General features: G+C 47.7%; 1 long non-coding RNA gene across 1 annotated transcript in view; it reads left to right on the plus strand.

The window, feature by feature from the left end:
• Positions 1-988: 988 nt before the first annotated feature.
• The window catches only part of LOC138521290 (uncharacterized), a 390,640-nt gene continuing 375,106 nt past the window's right edge, over positions 989-16,522 (plus strand). Inside the window, exon 1 of the long non-coding RNA XR_011283007.1 lies at positions 989-1,029. This is a non-coding gene — a long non-coding RNA (uncharacterized lncRNA). The remainder of the gene's footprint in view (positions 1,030-16,522) is intronic.

Here is a 16,522-nt window from a genome sequence, read left to right on the forward strand (position 1 = left end):
GAGGGGATGCAGTGATGGCTAGACCCTATGCTAGTTCCGTTTGGGATCCCAAAGAAGCAGGTAGGATCGGGGTCTCTGCCACACATGATTCACACCATGTTACTATTAGCTAGAGCTTGCCATGGTATGGAAAAGGCCCTGCTGTCTGACTAAAAAGGAGTAGGTGGTAAAAGATTTGGAGAGTTAAGGGATGGAACAACTGATGTGCTCAGTAAATGAGTCCCCTTTAAATATCAACTTATAATAGTTTCTGATGATTTCAAAATATGGCAATTACTCTCCTCCAATGTGGAGGATGATTTCGAGGAGGAAAAGGGGCTGTTGCAGAAAATGGAAAAGGACAGTTCTGGTGAGATAGGAGGCGAAGATGATTCAGCCACTGAAATGCTTATTGGCATGACGTTTTTATCATCTATTTCTTCATTTGATTGTACGTAAATGTTGACTGGAGAGGAGTTTGGGGAGGGGTTGTGTTGCAAATGAGTTTGTTTAGAGAATGGTCACTGAATTCCTTCGAAGACAATTTATTGATTATAATACCCTGGTCTGGAGCACTTTATGCACGTGCTGAGGGGCATTAAGGATGAAAGATAAGTACATTACTTTACTTTACTTTATTTCCTATACTTTTTTGGGCTTAGATGGTATGTGGTTTTTTCATGTTTAATGGTGCTTACAAAAAATGTAATAAAAGCTAATTGGGGCTGGGGGGAGAAGCATTCAGAGGTTTGGGATTCTAAGGAAGTTATCCATGATGAAGTACCTTTGTTATAGTTAAATAACTTCCCATTTTTGTTATATTGGAAGATCATACACTTTGTAACCCACATCCTGAGTGCACCATTGACAGGTTACCAAGTCCTTTCACTCTGAATAACTTTACAGGGAGGCTAATGATGAAACCCACGTATAGACGCAACTCTTTTTTGGGTTCTGCAGCGTATTTACCTTAGTCTTGCATCCACTGATGGTTTTTGTTTGCTTCTTAGGTACCCCGTCCCCGTCCTCTGGGCGCAGTCTTTCATATAGGTGAGTAGCATAAAAGACAATTTAATTGTTTGGATCAAACTAGATCATGGTAAATTAAGTCACAAAAGGAAAGGTTTATGGCTACAAGCGAGCAAACATCCTGGTTGTGGATGTTGACCACATGTTCCACTATTCTCAACTTTAGCTTTCTTTTGTTACTGCCACCCTGCACTAGCTGGCAAGGTGAGTTTGCCCCAGAGCCTTGCCCCAGACGCCCCTCCAACTATTTCAAACAGTGTAAAAGTGTTTAAAAATGGCGTTTTGCCCGCTCAGCACTCCAGTCTCCTTTCCTCCTTCTCCCTCCTTCCCCAGCACAATCCCGCCTCCCAACCCTCCCCCTGCACCCTGACTGGTCACTTGGCCTCACAAAAACAAACCAACGGAGCATGGCGTCCTCGCCGGCACCATCACTCTGCAGGAAGCTGGCCAAGATGAGTTTGCCCCAGAGCCTTGAGCCAGATGCCCCTTCAACTATTTCAAACACTGTAAAAGTGTTTAAACAAGGCGTTTGTGCGCGCTCAGCGCCCTAGTCTCCTTTCCTCCTTCCCCCTGCACAGACTGGTCACTTGCCCACATATCACAAACCCTCCCAGGCAGCCCTCTGCCTGGCAGCCCCTGTGGCTAAGAGCCCCAAGGCAAAGGGGGGCTCTAACAGAGATGGTCCCAAGACGTGTCTGCAGGTGTCCACAGGGGAAGCCAAGGAAGTCAGCAGACACCAACAAAACTGTGAGTGTGGCAGTTGCTCTACTCCAGAAAGCCCCTGTCACTCTACCTTACCTTCCATAGCGTAGACTGCCGTAGACTTAGACAATACATACTTAGGAAGACTTGGGACCACTGTAAATGGATTGTAAATGTTGCCTTGTGATGCATATTTACTTACTTGCCAATTTTAGCTACATGCCACACCTGTAGGGAACTTAACTTGCATCGCATCTAGATAGAAATGTGATTGTTAGCATGTGCCACACTCAGGATTCTTAACTCTAGCTTGTGCCGCATCTAGATAGAAATGTGATTGTTAGCTAGTTGTTAATTACAACTGTGCTTCGTTTCCAGTGATGCCTCGGGGGGGCACTGTGACGTGGTGCGCGTTCTCTGAGGTTCTTTGCCTGTCAACAGTACCTATTGGTGGTGGGATGTTGTGGGCTACCGCGTACAGATGGAAGGGCTCGCTTCGTGGGTTCATTGTCTTTTTGAGCTGGTGGGTGTCGCTCTGAGGGCCTCCTGATTTACGGTGCTGCTAGTGCCCTGAAGCACTCTTGGTCTGGCCAGTCCTTCGCTGGTCCCCAGATCCTTGTACCCCCTCGCTGCAGGGAGGGGGGGAGGTGACGGTCACTGTACTTGTCTACATCTAACTGATGGACTGGAAGTCATCTCTCCAGAGATTTCATTTAAGTAGTCCCACTCAGCCTCTCCCAGAGCGAGATGTCAGACCAGTCGGCCATGGCAGAGGTACCTGCTGACCCAGTCTCCACAAGAAGGATATTGCAGCATTGCTTGAACTGATCCAGGGGTTCCGTGTTGTTAGGAAAGATTTCGTAATTGTAGGTAATTTTCCTTCCATGTGGCAACCCCTAAACTTTTTGCTGTTGTTTTTCACCTTGTTCTTGACTTTGCCAGAGAAGTGCAGCCTTCTGCCGCACTCCTCTGGGCTTTCGCTCCTTTCTTACGGGGAAACTGACATGCCCTTAAGACAGTCAGTACCGGGGAACGCTGTTTCCCGTAGTTTCTTTTATCATGTTGCGGCTTTAGTGCAACATGACACAAGAGGGCACTGTAAGCTAAGTTACAGCTCTCTTGGGTCTCTAGCCTTCTACAGGCCCTAGATACTCGTTTAGGATTGTATTTGATCGGTGCAAGTCATTCAGGGATTGGAATGGTGGCAGCGATCGTTTTGTGTATTTTGAGCTCCTTTTGGCGTTCTGAGCGCGTTTTTCGTGCTGAACCCAAAATGGTGGCCTGGCTCCCAAAATGGCCAGACCACGAGGCTCCTTTGTCCTGTCCACTGACCGTCTTGCTCCCTTCACCTTCCCCAGGTCGAGCGACCCGGGGCCTTCCTTATTTGGGCATGTACTTTCCCGCGAAACACAGATGCTTTCGCGGGCTTCTACATGTCTTTTGTGTGCCTCCAGGGTGTGGGCTGGGATGTCTGGTCCCAATACACATCCTGGGTGCCAGAGAGTCTAGGGTGGTGTGAATGCCTGGGACCACCGTGGTCCGTGATTGGTCCACGAATGGTGTGTGTGTTGATGAGCGGATCTCCCATTGGCTCCCCTCCATTTTGGCGCGAAGGGAACTGTGGATAAGAGGGGGCTGGAAACACCACTACCATGTCGATCTCCTGAGTTCTGATGAACGAAGGAATACAGGAGCCAAGTATCCTGCAACCAAGAGGCTGGACCGAGGAATCGCTGGTGACCCGCTGAAGGACTCCTCCTTTGCACTGCTGTCGTCCTGTGAAACCCTTTCCTCCTTTGATCGAACCAGAAGGCCGGTACTGGTGCTTCGACCTTTGGAATAGCAGGAACAGCTATTCTCGGCGACTTTATCATCTCCTGCCAGTAAGCCTTCGGAAGCGTCTCTTGGCCATCCAGTTGACTGACCAGCTTACACGGGAGTCCTGCTCTGTAACCGCCGCCGGGTTGTGTTGTATTTCGAGTCCTGGTCACTCTCACACGCTTCGTACACTTGGCGTTCCCAAGTCTGAAGTGAGTAGTGTACATTTGGCTCGAATACACACGGCCGCTCCGTTGCCCTGCTGTGGTGACAAAACTGTGCAGGTTTCTTCGATTGGGACGTCTTTTTTCTCTACACGACGACGAGGCATTCCCGGCTCTTCTGAACCTGCCAGCTGCTGAAACTAACGTGGAGAAGCCTGGGTCTGCTTGCATCGGGGACCGGTGAGTAGTATAGCTAGGATCTGGTCGCCCTCCTGCAGTAGCCCATTGCTTTTCCCTGCTGTGTAAAAACAGCACCCTTTTGTCCGTACTCGCGCTCTGCTTCTGCTCACTGTGGAGGCTGCGCTTGAGTCGCGGAACCTGTTCTTCTTCTGTTGTGCACTAACCCGAACTGCCTGACTTCCTCCGAAGAGCTTCTCCTTTTGCCCGTTGGCACCAGCGTGTGCAGGTACTTTGAGCACAAGGCTCCACTCTTCGCAGGGCTCGGACTTCCATCTAGTTAGGTGCCTCTGAAGGCGAACTGAGTCTAAAGCATTATCGCACTGCCTGTTTTCCTTTCCTTTCAGGTGGACTACACATTTCGTGCATATAACGCTTGCGACTGTCGTATTTGTATATATATTGTGTTGATATGGTATGTGTTGGCTTAATATTGTGATATTGTGATTTTCTCGCTACGGTCATTATTTTAAAGGCCTTAAAATAAATGTGTATATATTTTTGATATAACAACTGTTTGGAGTAGTTTTTAAGCGCTCTTGCTTTGTGTGCTCATTGCGGGCTTTCAGTCACCCTCACCCCTCTTGAGACCTAGTCTTGACCGCCGCGATCGCTACCTTGATTGGTCTGGCTCGTCCAGAGGTTACCCTGTTCCAAGTAATTAGGTTGGCCTTCTGAACTTCTGCACCACCAGGACAGAGTTCAGAAATCCGTCTTAACAAATTGGTGTACAGCGGTGGGATACGACTGAAGGTATCCAGTGTTGCGCACGAACTAAGGCATTTCAGGTTATTCCAACCAGGACACGTAGTGAATTGTTGTAGTATAACTTTAAAAAGGCCATAGTCCTATCTAACAGTATGGAAACAAATACCTTGTTAACTTTGAATGCTTCCAAATCAGAAACATTGAAGAAGATGTGTGCGGAGAGAGGTGTTTCCTCTCAAGGCACGAAATTGGAAATGATCCAAAGAATCGTGGCGTGGCAAGAAGCGCAGCTTGACGCTATAACTTCTGAGGACAGTGCAGAAGGTGGTGGGGCTGCTGTCACTGGTAGAACCGACGGTTCTGCCGCTGCACTGATCCATCGCGACCACGAGGACAGGGAGGATGTGATGTCTAATGTTTCCTCTGCCAGTGCTGATGGGGAGGCTATACTTGAATTCAAGAAGCAAGAGCTGCGGTTTAGGCAGCAGGAGCTTGAATTCAGCATAGCCAAACTAAAAATCGAACAGGCAGAAAAACAAAAAGACAGGGATCACCAGTTGGAACTGGCCAAGCTTCAGTTTACAAATGGGTCCAAGGGTCCTGGACATGGGTCTGGGGCCTCCTCTCATCCACGGTTTCTGAAAGATCTGCTCAGTGTGTATGAAGAAAGGAATGACATTATGGACTGGCTGAATGTGTTTGAGTATGCATGCGAAGTTCAACAAGTTGACAATGCTGATAAGATTGCCTGGTTACTCAGCAGACTGCCCCATTCTGGCTGTAGTGCCATTATGGAAATGTCGAAGGCTGAGCGAGCTGATTTCGCAATGTTAAAGCAAACTCTCGTTTTAAAGTTTGGGAAGACTCCGGCCCAATATTTGAAACGTTTCAGAGAGTATAAGAAAAAGGAAGGTGGTACTTGGGTATCTTATGTCACTGAATCCTTGAAAAACTTAACTGGCTGGGTCGAAGGTTATAAGGTTTCTACCTTCGAAGGCATGATAAATCTTGTCATGCTGGAACACATTTTTGCTTCTTCTTCCCCGGAGCTTAAGCAGCATTTGGCCGATTCGAAGGAGATAGATCCTAAGAAGCTGGCCACTGCAGCAGACTTATGGGTGTCACATCGAGTGTCCCATAAGGACAGAACTCATCCTGGTAAGCAGGAGGAAGGGAAAAAGTCCAAAGATATGGTCGGTGGAGAATCTGCTAAATCTTCTTCCCATAAGGGCCACAAAAAGAAAAATAAGGGTAGGTCACAAGAGAACTCACAGGGTAGTGGAGGTCAGCCTCCAAAACAAAACTCTGGTTACAATAAGCCTCCCTATGTAAACAGACCCAATGGATCTTGTTTTGCTTGTGGAGCAACTGACCACGTGAAGGGGGATCCCCGTTGTAAGGTTAGACCTTTGGGGGTCCACTCCGCTAATCTGGCCTTCTCCTCCTACGAGGAAGAAGAGATTACAGGAGCACCCTTCTCCTCAGACTCATTTCCCAGCGGGATAGAGGCTGAGGTAGTTTTAGTGTCCCTGGGTTCCTGGGAGCCTAAATTCGCAGAGGCTAATGCTAGGATTCCGGATAATACCAAGCACTACTTTAAAGACAGTGTGCTGATCAATGGAGTAGATACTCCAGCTCTTAGGGATAGTGGGTGCAGTCGCACTGTAGTGGATTCTACCTTGGTAGACTCAGAGGAAGTTGCCAGAGCTACTCTGATGCCCACTAAGTTGGCTGACGGCCCACTCCGTATGTTTCCCGTAATACCTGTAAATCTTACTTTAAATGGTACAGCAGTCAGGATTCCAGTGAGCATTCAGAGAAACGTCCCGGGAAAGGTCTTGTTAGGTAATGATCTCAGAGCTTTAGGGCTCGTAGGAGTCACTGCCGAAAGACCCTACACACGGTCTCAAGCACGGGCAGCATTGGCCAAGTCCAATACGCCGCCCCACCCGAAGGGGAAACCCAAGGCGAAAGGAGTCGACAAGTCACGACGAGGGAAAGAGAATATTCCCCCGAGCTCGCCTACCACTGCGGTGGAGGAAGTTGGTCAATCGCCCGGGCCTGACGAGGAGGTGGCGATGCCTGAAGTATTTGACCCCAACGATCATCCTGAACTAAAAGACTTGTTAGTTGAAGGAGGTCCTGATAGGGACGAATTCAGTAAAGGCCAACGTGAGTGCCCATCTCTGGAAGGCCTAAGGAGACAGGCCTGCACCCAGCTTGAGGGTGAACCTCCTGGGACGCATAGGATTTATTGGGAAGGTGGACTCCTGTATAGTGAGCCCACAGAGTCTACAGAAGGAGACCATAGGAGGTTGGTGGTTCCCCTTGCTGTTAGGCCCTTCCTCCTGCAGTTGGCGCATGAAGTTCCCCTTGCTGGTCACCTTGGTATGAAGAGGACCAAGCAAAGGTTATCCATGCACTTCTACTGGCCCAAGATGGGGGTGCAAGTAGAAAGTCACTGCAGGAGTTGTACCTCCTGCCAGTTGTCTGGTAAGGTTGGCGCGACAATCCAAGCTCCGTTGGTACCGCTCCCAGTTGTGGGGGTACCATTTGAAAGGGTAGGGATCGACATTGTTGGTCCCCTTGACCCGCAAACATCCTCAGGCAATAGGTTTATCCTGGTGCTGGTCGACCAGGTATCCTGAGGCCATCCCATTGAAAACTGTAACTGCCAAGTCAGTTGCAAAAGCTTTACTCGGCATATTTACTAGGGTTGGCTTCCCTAAAGAAGTTGTGTCGGATCGTGGCAGCAACTTTATGTCGAAGTATATGCAGGCTATGTGGAAAGAATGTGGGGTCACCTACAAGTTCTCTTCTGCATACCACCCCCAGACCAATGGTCTGGTGGAACGTTTCAACAGAACGTTAAAGAGCATGTTTGGGGCTCTGGAGGAGCCTCAGAGAAGAAAATGGGATCTTCTGTTACCATGCTTACTGTTTGCCTACCGAGAGGTACCACAGGAGGGTGTTGGCTTCAGCCCCTTCGAACTTCTGTTCGGTCATCCCGTACGGGGACCCTTAGCCATCGTCAAAGAGGGATGGGAGATGCCCACTCCCCCTGTTACTACCAACGTAGTTGATTATGTGCTAGGGCTCAGAAAACGGATGGTACTTCTGATGGGCTTGGCTAGTGATAAATTGAAGGCAGGACAAGCGCTGGTGAAACATTGGTACGACCAGAAAGCTTCCCTCATCAACTTTACACCTGGTCAGCAAGTCCTGATCATGAATCCCATAAGGCCTCGAGCTTTACAGGACAAATGGTCAGGCCCTTACCCAGTGGTGGAGCCCCTGGGTGAGGTTAACTATTCAGTGGACCTTGGAAGGCCTGGACAGGCTCTAAAAGTGTTTCACGTGAATAGGCTGAAGGCTTTCGTCCCAAGCGTCGAAATCGCAGCACTGCTATTGGCTTCAGACGTTGAGGAAGAGGAGTCTGAACCTCTCCCCGACCTGTTCCAAAGCAGTCCTTCAGAAAGCTCTTTTGAGGGTGTCCGAGTGGCCCCTCACCAAAATGGACAAGGCTCAGTGGTTTACCTTGGACATGAAGTAGGTGGAGGGAGGAGACAGCCTCTACCCAGTAAGGTACAAGCAGTACAAGACTGGCCTACCCCCACTACGCAAACCCAAGTGAGAGCCTTCTTAGGACTCACAGGGTATTACCGCAATTTTGTGGCAGACTATGGCACCATAGCTGCCCCTCTGACTGCCCTCACAACTCCGAAGAAACCCAAGAAGGTAACTTGGACCGACGAGTGTGAGAAGGCCTTCAATGGCTTAAAAGACTCCTTGTGCCAGGCCCCTGTCCTCAGGGCCCCTGATTATCAAAGACCTTTTATCGTGCAGACGGACGCCTCTGACACTGGGATAGGAGCTGTACTATCACAAGTAGATGAGAAGGGTAAGGAACACCCTATCGGTTTTATTAGTCGCCAGCTTAAGGACAGAGAGCTCAGATGGTCCATGGTAGAGAAAGAATGTTTCTCTGTTGTGTGGGCCCTAAGGAAGCTGAGGCCCTACCTCTATGGGACCCACTTCACTGTGCAAACTGACCATAAGCCGTTAAAGTGGCTAATGAACATGAAGGGGGAGAATCCAAAGTTGCTTAGGTGGTCCATAAGTCTACAAGGCTTCGACTTCACTATTGAGCATAGGCCAGGTGTCCAACATAGCAATGCTGATGGGTTGTCCAGAATGTTTAACCGACCTGAACAAGAGGCTCATCCAGGGGTGGATTAGTTCCCCCTGTCCATAGTCTGGGAGGGGCGAGTGTTAGGAAAGATTTCGTAATTGTAGGTAATTTTCCTTCCATGTGGCAACCCCTAAACTTTTTGCTGTTGTTTTTCACCTTGTTCTTGACTTTGCCAGAGAAGTGTAGCCTTCTGTCGCACTCCTCTGGGCTTTCGCTCCTTTCTTACGGGGAAACTGACATGCCCTTAAGACAGTCAGTACCGGGGAACGCTGTTTCCCGTAGTTTCTTTTATCATGTTGCGGCTTTAGTGCAACATGACACAAGAGGGCACTGGAAGCTAAGTTACAGCTCTTTTGGGTCTCTAGCCTTCTACAGGCCCTAGATACTCGTTTAGGATTGTATTTGATCGGTGCAAGTCATTCAGGGATTGGAATGGTGGCAGCGATCGTTTGTGTATTTTGAGCTCCTTTTGGCGTTCTGAGCGCGTTTTTCGTGCTGAACCCAAAATGGTGGCCTGGCTCCAAAATGGCCAGACCACGAGGCTCCTTTGTCCTGTCCACTGACCGTCTTGCTCCCTTCACCTTCCCCAGGTCGAGCGACCCGGGGCCTTCCTTATTTGGGCATGTACTTTCCCGCGAAACACAGGTGCTTTTGCGGGCTTCTACATGTCTTTTGTGTGCCTCCAGGGTGTGGGCTGGGATGTCTGGTCCCAATACACATCCTGGGTGCCAGAGAGTCTAGGGTGGTGTGAATGCCTGGGACCACCGTTGTCCGTGAATGGTGCACGAATGGTGTGTGTGTTGATGAGCGGATCTCCCATTGGCTCCCCTCCGTTTTGGCTCGAAGGGAACTGTGGATAAGAGGGGGCTGGAAACACCACTACCATGTCGATCTCCTGAGTTCTCACGAACGAAGGAATACAGGAGCCAAGTATCCTGCAACCAAGAGGCTGGACCGAGGAATCGCTGGTGACCCGCTGAAGGACTCCTCCTTTGCACTGCTGTCGTCCTGTGAAACCCTTTCCTCCTTTGATCGAACCAGAAGGCCGGTACTGGTGCTTCGACCTTTGGAATAGCAGGAACAGCTATTCTCGGCGACTTCATCATCTCCTGCCAGTAAGCCTTCGGAAGCGTCTCTGGGCCATCCAGTTGACTGACCAGCTTACACGGGAGTCCTGCTCTGTAACCGCCGCCAGGTTGTGTTGTATTTCGAGTCCTGGTCACTCTTACACGCTTCGTACACTTGGCGTTCCCAAGTCTGAAGTGAGTAGTGTACATTTGGCTCGAATACACACGGCCGCTCCGTTGCCCTGCTGTGGTGACAAAACTGTGCAGGTTTCTTCGATTGGGACGTCTTTTTTCTCTACACGACGACGAGGCATTCCCAGCTCTTCTGAACCTGCCAGCTGCTGAAACTAACGTGGAGAAGCCTGGGTCTGCTTGCATCGGGGACCGGTGAGTAGTATAGCTAGGATCTGGTCGCCCTCCTGCAGTAGCCTATTGCTTTTCCCCGCTGTGTAAAAACAGCACCCTTTTGTCCGTACTCGCGCTCTGCTCACTGTGGAGGCTGCGCTTGAGTCACGGAACCTGTTCTTCTTCTGTTGTGCACTAACCCGAACTGCCTGACTTCCTCCGAAGAGCTTCTCCTTTTGCCCGTTGGCACTAGGGTGTGCAGGTACTTTGAGCACAAGGCTCCACTCTTCGCAGGGCTCGGACTTCCATCTAATTAGGTGCCTCTGAAGGCGAACTGAGTCTAATGCATTATCGCACTGCCTGTTTTCCTTTCCTTTCAGGTGGACTACAAATTTCGTGCATATAACGCTTGCGACTGTCGTATTTGTATATATATTGTGTTGATATGGTATGTGTTGGCTTAATATTGTGATATTGTGATTTTCTCGCTACGGTCATTATTTTAAAGGCCTTAAAATAAATGTGTATATATTTTTGATATAACAACTGTTTGGAGTAGTTTGTAAGCGCTCTTGCTTTGTGTGCTCATTGCGGGCTTTCAGTCACCCTCACCCCTCTTGAGACCTAGTCTTGACCGCCGCGATCGCTACCTTGATTGGTCTGGCTCGTCCAGAGGTTACCCTGTTCCAAGTAATTAGGTTGGCCTTCTGAACTTCTGCGCCACCAGGACAGAGTTCAGAAATCCGTCTTAACACGTGTCAATATTGGAGAACGGCTGGACTGCTTAGATAAGTGTCAAAAAAATCAATGATAGCCTGCTGAACTTGGAAAATTATCAAACTTCTTTTGACAGGTTGGAAATTAAAATCGACATGAGAGGTGTTCAAGCTCCTGTTTTGTAGTGATACTACTGCTGATGTCACCATTGACAGGCCACACTGGGCCAGGGGTTGTGGTAGGGGGCACGGGTCTGAGGTCTGTGCTGTCCCGCTTCCATTACTATGAGCAAAAGGTGAGAATCCTTGACATGGCGAGGAAGGAGGGCCCGGTTTCTGTCGGATCCTCCAAGATAGCTATTTTCCAGGAACTTTCTCCTTTCACCCTTGCGAGGAGAAGATTGTGTGCTCCCCCCACGCAATGGCTAAATGCGAAGAGAGTCCGGTATCGTTGGGGGTTTCCTTTTTCTATTTGTTTTGACTATGAGGGGCATACATTTAAGCTGATAACAGAGGATATCCAGAGGGCCAAGAGTGAGCTTATGGGTTCCCCAATTGTGCAAGCCCATGATGAGGAGGATGCTCATAGTGATGGATTTCAAAAAGTGAAGGGGGACAGGCGACGTTGAGTTCCCGGATCCACAAAGTTTAAAAAACTCAATACTCCCCCAAGGGGTGACTCTGGAACTGGTTGGGGTTTTTTGTTTTCTTTACTTCATGCCTCGCCCTGAAGGCCACGGGAAGGGAGGTTGTGGGGCACTGGTATAGGGTATCAGGCGGCTGATTGCACAGACCTGAGTTCAGAGTGAGGTCAGAGCTTCAATGCGGCTTGATTCCTACTGTTCGAGTGTTCGCGTGTCACGTCAGGTGAGGTCCCTTCCTCTAACCTGACGAGGACCTTGGAGGACACACGGCACCGCACAGCCCTTTCAGCTCTCCGGCTGTTGCAGCACCTAGAGCCGAATGCCCAGAGGGGCGGATGCCGAGCGGACTGCGTGTGGAACATTGGGGGAAACCTGGTGGCAAAGCAGCTCCGGAGCTCGGCGCCCACTGTGTTTGGTGTAACGCTTGGAGGGCTACCTAAAGGTAAACACTGTTGCTTGCTGTTTGCTGCTCTGATTCTTCGCTAGTTGATAACGCTGCCACAACGCCCGTAGCCTACAGCTTCTTTTGCGGAGTGAAGGTGGGTGGTACTTGCTGTGTTTACCGGATAGAAATCCGGATAGGAAAAAAGGAAAGATGAAAAAGGAAAAACATATTTTTATATATATATTTATTTATTTTTTAGTAAATCCTGTGCGAAGTCAAGGGCGGTCCTTATTTGAAATCTGCTGTTTTGCTGTTTGCTGCATTTTCGTGTGCCGTATTCCAACTTCATAGTAGTAAATTGAAGCACACTGAGCAGCTAATCTAAGATTCAAAGAGGATTTTTCATTGATAACAGAAAACAGGGAGTGGACCAGGCCTGAATGTGAAAAGAAAGTAACGGGTGCACGGATAAGGTAAACAACCTTTTCCCCTTGCTTTTCTTCTTTTCACACGTCATAATAATTGTTGTGACTTTGGAAAATAATGTCAAGGGTAGTTCTATCACCCTCCATTGAAATTCTTAAAGAAACCTCAACACATGAAAACTTACTTCAAATCCACAGGGATGACACTGAAATGCAACTTGTAACATCTTTGTTGCCAAATTTTAATAACATGAACGATAACGACACTAACCATTTTAAATAAGCAGTTGCCCCAGGAATCTACAGTCTCGGAAGATGAGGGAACAATGACTTCTCCTCCTCCTTCTCCAACGTTGAGGAAAAAGGACAGGGTGTCCCTGTCACTGCCAGATTCTTTACCATCAGTCGAGGCACCCTTGCCCTCCCCCCAAAAAACTACACACTCCATGGATTATGAAGGCATATCGCCAACACTTAAACCACCATCAGAGAGAGGGGGGGGGGGGAACAGCCTACCTTCTGCCTCTCCCTCTAGGGACTTATTTACTTTTGGGGCAGACTCCTCCTTGTTCACACAGAAATTCTCACGACACAATCCTACTACTAGAGGCTGGAACCCCCTGGGCCTTACATCTAGCCTAGGTTCTTACCCAGACATTTTCACTACCAGTAAAGGATTTCCCCATAAAAAACAGTGTCACAATGCAATGTCGGTGCCGTCTCAAAAACGGACTCCTTACCACAGATCCCGTTACAGACGGAAATAGAAAAGGCTACTGAGGTTCACTTCAATGCTAAGGGAAATCTTGCGCACCTAAGATTTGCGCCACAGAAACACAGAGGCTCCATCGGCAGGCCCTCACAAATTGAAGACAGACATCAGGTCCCCTTCTCAAGTAAGAGACAACGCTGCACTCCATCTATGTCGGACGAAGACCTCTTGCTGGATTTAGCAGCATCACAGGTTGAACAGCAGTCTCAAGGAACTGCGCAAATTGTCACAAAGTTGATTTCCGCGTTTGCTATCACGATGTCTCCCTTCATGAAATTAATTGAGACTCAAAATGATCAACTTCGAGACCAGACAACAGTACTTGCAAGGATGCATTCGAAGTTAATTTTTGTAGAAGGTTTCATTTCAGCTCTACAGTCCAGTTTGGACAAAAACACAGACCAAATAATGCAAATCCTTAAGAGCATACTGGACCCCATTATCCTTCAAAAAGAAAAGCGGCGAGTGGATAGGTTAAGTTGTTCCTCAATTTGAACAAGTGGCCAAACAGACCACACACGCTCTGAGGACCCTGTTATACATAATTTAAAAAACCTATCACCTTTACCTGCACTCATAAGTGAAGTCCCTCTAGTTGCCACAAGAAAAGATGCATCGACGGCTACAGACAAGCCTAATGTGACTACAACAAATTTGGAGAACATAGTCGCCGCTCCTAACACGCCAAATGCTTGCATTCAACCTTCTCTTGGCAACAACAAGTCAGATAAAGTAAGAGAAATGGTGACTGGACCTCAAATCCCACAAATTGAAATTTACGATATGTTTAAAGTTCAAAAGAAAGGATTGAGGAAGGTGCTTAGCCCGGCCATGGTCCTCAACAAAAAGGGAACAAATACTTATCTGAAGAAGCTACCATCTTTATCAGAAATCCATAATGGACAATCTAAGGCCTTGGAAAACAACGTAGCCCCAGACCGGGCTAAAAAGAGTGTTCGGGGGAAGTGCAAGCAAAACAAATTCTGCTTGCCAAGAAACATTCAGATTCCAGGAAAAGCTTCGGCTTCCTTGATGACAGACCAGGGGCCTTCCATCCCAAAGCGGGATGGACCTAGACACTGTTAGCGAAGAGGATTCTGAATATGCTTCATCGGACAGTGACTCTGATAAGGATTTGATGAACTTGTCTACTTATTCGGAAACCTCAGGTACAACGGGACAGGAGTCAAATAAACATCAGCAGGAGGTCACCAGCGGTCCACATCAAAGAGTCCAAGGTACCCAAAGCCATACATCGAAGGCTTCAAACAGTATCCAAGAGGAAACCATGGGGGTGGACTCCAATGGACGTGGGGATCTAGTACCCCTTGCCCTGAAAGAGAAAAAGGCTAAGATAACGCCAAAATGGAGGTCTAAGCTAAACAACAACGTGGAATTTTCTGAATATTCTTCGGACTCGAGTGAAAGCCCTCAAACTGAACGAGAAACACATTTTTTGACAATGGAGCAAAAAAGAACCATGGTAGCACAGAGGAACTTAACGGAGGTGGAGGAGAAACACGCAAGCAAGTTCTTCCAGGGGGATCCATCTGGGGACCAAAGACGTTCTGTGTCATGGGCTGAGACCAGCAAGACGGTTGGACCAGCCAAGAAGGCTAAACAAGCCACAATAAAAGACACTGGATCCCCCATGCAAACCAAGGTGTTTAAATTATCCTTGGCGGATAACCTTGTTATGAACAGAAACAACATAATGAGGCTTCTGCGATGTGTATCGGCTTTGGACCCAGTCAAATCAAAGGACACCGATTTAATTGAATTTCCAAGCGAGTCCAGTTTTGATAAGGTGATTCTCCATATAACATCACAATTCACTAAAAACCTACTGCTTAAAGAAGAGCCAAAACTGAATGCTCACGGCTTTGTACCGAAGGATTTGGACTATCTGAGCACAGGTACTAGTGAATTTGTCCATCGGCTGAGGGAGAAGGTGAAAAAGCCATCCACCCTGTAAAGTCCATGGCCCGAAGCACAAAGGAACCAGCTACAAAGAGGGAACTGATGAAGTCAAAATTGGCATCCATAAGGCAGCAGGCAGGTTACCCTGAAGAAAATGACGGGGCTAATGGTTAATAGTGAGGAAGACTGGAGCTGGTTGCTGGGAGCATTGGCAGATTCACTATAACGCCAGAATAGGAACGACATTAACTTCCCTACTACCAAGAAAATAGTTAGTTGGAACACTAGGGGTTTTGCGCACCTATTTGGCAGAAGTGATCTAAATTTAATGAAATACGACCTCATCTGTCTCCAGGAGATCTGGTTAAGGGAGACACCTGTCCTGGAAGGTTATGAAGTACATATTAATCCAGCAACAAAGGGGGAAAAATGACATCCAATGGCCGGTCTAACGGCCATAATAAAATCAAGTGGTCTAACTGTAATCAACTCTACAAACGTAAATTCTGAAATTCAAGTCACTGTGGCTCAAATCACTTCTCCATATTGGATACCAAATAAACAGACACTCCTAATTTGTAATATATACTGAAGAAGTAGCCTTGGGGCCAAGCACAGTACCAAAAACGCATTGCTAAGGGAAATTGACGAGGGCAAGGTCAACCTGGCCTAACTCAGCGCTACTTCTCTGTGGAGATCTTAATATGGAGTGTTTCGATTAAAAAAGGTGTCAAAATAGAAATGTTAACTATAGATGCAACTACAAATATAAGAAGGGGCTTGGACTTGGAGGCAGAGCTAATTGAATGAAACATCTATATGGTTAACCGCAATCTGCAGGGTGACAAACCAGCCGCAGCAACATGGAAGAGGGGGACACAAACAAGTACCATTGCTTATTTCTTCGCCACAGAAGACCTATTAGCAAAACTGATTTCATTGCAAGTGATACCTACAGACTCAAGTGATCACAACCTTCTTGAGCTTGTATGTACCGACTGGGTAGCTGGAAATCCCTTGAAGGAGTACCATCAAGAAGATCAGAACTTTGAGGTTTCATAAGGAGGAAATCGCCTAAGGATAAATAAAAGAAATCTGCCGCTTATAACAACGTCCTTGTTAGCTTTGGGGGCATACTTCAATACCCAGCCCTTCTACGGCATTTAGAGAAAAACCAGTAGCTTTCAAGAGGCTTGCATACTTACCTAAGCACGCCTTTAATAAGCAAATTGCCCAAAGAAAGCAAAAGGTAAATAGACTGGGGCGACAAGTGAAAAAACATAAAACCATTCATAATCTAACTTTGTTCAAAAAAGCTAAAATGAACTTCAAGAACTGGTTATACCACTACAAACAACTAATCATTCAGCAAGAAGGCGAAAAAATGCTGCAGCTCGCCATTAATAAAAATACAGCAGG

Source organism: Ambystoma mexicanum, chromosome 13 (genome assembly GCF_040938575.1).
Source record: "Ambystoma mexicanum isolate Mex_15411 chromosome 13, UKY_AmexF1_1, whole genome shotgun sequence".
NCBI classification, from domain to species: Eukaryota; Metazoa; Chordata; class Amphibia; order Caudata; family Ambystomatidae; genus Ambystoma; species Ambystoma mexicanum.